Source organism: Adiantum capillus-veneris, chromosome 4, assembly GCF_014529385.1.
Source record: "Adiantum capillus-veneris isolate H3 chromosome 4, ASM1452938v2, whole genome shotgun sequence".
In the NCBI taxonomy this organism is placed as follows: Eukaryota; Viridiplantae; Streptophyta; class Polypodiopsida; order Polypodiales; family Pteridaceae; genus Adiantum; species Adiantum capillus-veneris.
The window spans coordinates 16,724,244-16,727,066 of record NC_140934.1 but is presented as its reverse complement, the minus strand read 5'-3'; the positions used below and the strand labels follow the sequence as shown (position 1 = coordinate 16,727,066).

Below are 2,823 nucleotides of genomic sequence, written 5' to 3'. Positions count from 1 at the left end.
CAAGCCGTCACAAACACGAGCACAGGCTCCTGTGGTTTGTATTCCACCAAGAGCTCGACTGTCTCTAACGGCATTGTTTAAGCTTCTTCGTGCGAAGGCAAGAGTCATAGTCCGCAAAGAAACCTCCTCTTAGGTACCTTTGAAAACTACCTGTAGCCATCCACGCCGGCGTGGATGGCTACAGACAGTTTTGTTTACATAATTTTAAGGTTACTGTGTACGGCTGTGTTATTTCTTCAGCTAGTGATAGATATTTTTTTATCAACTCCACGTCGTCAATTCCCCCACCTCTCGCCCCCTCTTGCCCCGCCAAAGCTTGCATGCTCTCTCTCTCTCTCTCTCTCTCTCTCTCTCTCTCTCTCTATGTGTGTGTGTGTGTGTGTGTGTGTGTGTGTGTGTGTGTGTGTGTGTGCGCCCCTTCAATGCCATAGCTGCAATAGAACCCTGACTTTTTTCCAGGTAACGCCATCCACCAGGCCCCATGCTGTCATCAGCTGCGCGTAGGTGAGGTCCTGCGGGGTGGATATAGAGTTTGAGAGGAGGTCCACTAGTGATTTTTATGATATTTTATTAGTAGAAGAGCAGAGAGTATGAAGAGCGCGGTGGTTGCAGTACAAAGCGGCAACGATCACCGACATGATCATCTCACGATACCGGCCTATTACCCCCAAGCCAGCTTCGTTCGCATCATGAGGAATTAATGAGCTAAAACAGTGCTAGCTGAGATATAAGCGATAGCTGTGGCAGCTTGTCAAAGCTTTTAGCCCTTCATTTTATGCGCCCACCTGGCACAGGTTTTAAGCATGTGTCGAACCTGATCTGGTGGAGATCGTAGTGGCGAGCAAGAGCCGGCTGGTTCAATAGCATGGTTGTATGAGACGGACAGCAGGACTCTTGGTGGTTGGGCTCCATATACTGGCCTTGGGTGGGTGAGGTCAGCACGACCTGGGAACTGAGTGCGGCATGCTCTTAATAGATTTGCAAACTACTGGCCTTGGGTGGGTGAGGTCAGCACGGCCTGGAAACTGAGTGCGGCATGCTCTTAATAGATTTGCAAACTTCCTGTAGCCGGCGTGGATGGCTGTAGCCGGCGTGGATGGCTACAGGAAGTTATTTACCCTAAGCGTGATCCTCTCTTCATAACGCCGGCTAGCTGCTGCAGTTTCATGATCGCATGCACTAGATTCTTCCTGCCCATAGCAAGATGACATATCATTATCTCAAAGCCGGATACGTCCCAGAATTGAATACTTGAGGAGTCGCAATTGTTTGAAGCGTACTTAACGGCACCTGGCCCTGCATGGAAGGATGCGGCGACGGCGGTGGCGGTGGCTGAGGAAGTACATTTGCATATCCAAAACTGTGTGTGCTCATATTTGTTGGTTGCGGTGGACCTGGGGGCCGGAGTGGAGGATAATGAGGTTGACCCTACTGAGGAGAGGATGAATACATCTGCACAGAACCAGAATAATACTGTGGCCCTGTTCCTTGTAATGGAGGCAGTGGTGGTGGCAGTTGGTGCACAAAAGCTGAGTTATTTTCTGAACTTCACACAAAGTCTGATTCCTTTTTTCTGGGAAGTTGATATTGGAAGATCCCTCGAGGGGTGCACTTGCAGTCCTTATGTTTGAAGCTTCTTCAGCCACCATTGATGATATAAATACAGATGCCAGCACTTGAGCTGAGGATGATGAAGCTGCTAGCGTGGCCGCAACCTCTGCCAGGACTCTTGAACTCGTCTACGAAAGAGGTCATTTCTTCTGCCGGGGGAAGTGGCGGCCGTTGGTACGTATCGCTTGCCATGCTTTTGAAGATCCCATTTTGGCATCCAGTTTGTCCTGCTGCTGCTGCTGAACTGATTCTGTTGGAGGAGGGCTACTACGTGCCAGAAACTGCTGCCGTAGTTTCTCAGAATGATGTACCTGAGACTTTGCATTCTGCGTACATCATCAAGAAAGAGTTATTGCAGCAAGGAGGCAGCCCACTATTGGATAGAATAGGAGGCATTTCACAATTAGAAGGTTCACCTGAAGTTGAGCCTGAATGAGCTCAAGCTTACTCTCCTGGTGGACAAGAAATCAATGTCAGGTAACAGCTTCAGCCAAGTGGGGATAACCAATACTGAGAAAGATGACTATAAAAATTACCTGCTCTTTTAGTGCTTCCTTTAACACAAAGATGTGAGCAAGTTTATATTGTCACCACGAATATGCTTGACCCTATATAGATATCACTGGCCTACCTTGATTACCGTCCAGTTTCGGGTTGCACCAGGGGACTATGGGTTTGGGATGAAAAGGTGTCGAAGGATGCCAATAGGCACATGCTTTGTGGGTGCATAGGATATTCCAGTCCAGACAAGTACCATGACTGGCAGACCATAATATGCTATTAGTGCTCTTAGCCAACCAAGCTTATCATTACAAGATTCTTGTGCGCCCTAGTATAAGCTTTCATTTGTCATGACAAATAGCCAGCTTTCAATTCACATGAAGCAAGCAAAAACACAGATAGCACATATGCATGCCTGCTTCATAGCACCACGCGCAAGCCTGCTTGCTCCTTAATTCTGTAAGGATAAGTCCAAAGGAAAGAACTAGACCAAACATCCCATTTGCAAAACACCAAGCAAGCTGGGACTCTGGATGAGTCGAATCATCTCTTTCAAGTATTTTGAACTCCTCAATGGCACCCTTTGCAAGTCAAACTAGAAACAGCTTTAGTGGCTTCCTTTCACATGCTTACAAGAGTTTGAAGTGCTAAAATTAAGCGACACTTACCTTGATAGCTTGTTGCAACTTGCTGCACAAACAACATTGAGAT

The 2,823-nt window shown here is 47.4% G+C and overlaps 1 pseudogene; it reads right to left on the bottom strand.

The window, feature by feature from the left end:
- Positions 1–1,215: 1,215 nt before the first annotated feature.
- On the bottom strand, positions 1,216–2,198 carry LOC147458785 (uncharacterized; annotated as a pseudogene).
- Between the last annotated feature and the right edge of the window lie 625 nt (positions 2,199–2,823).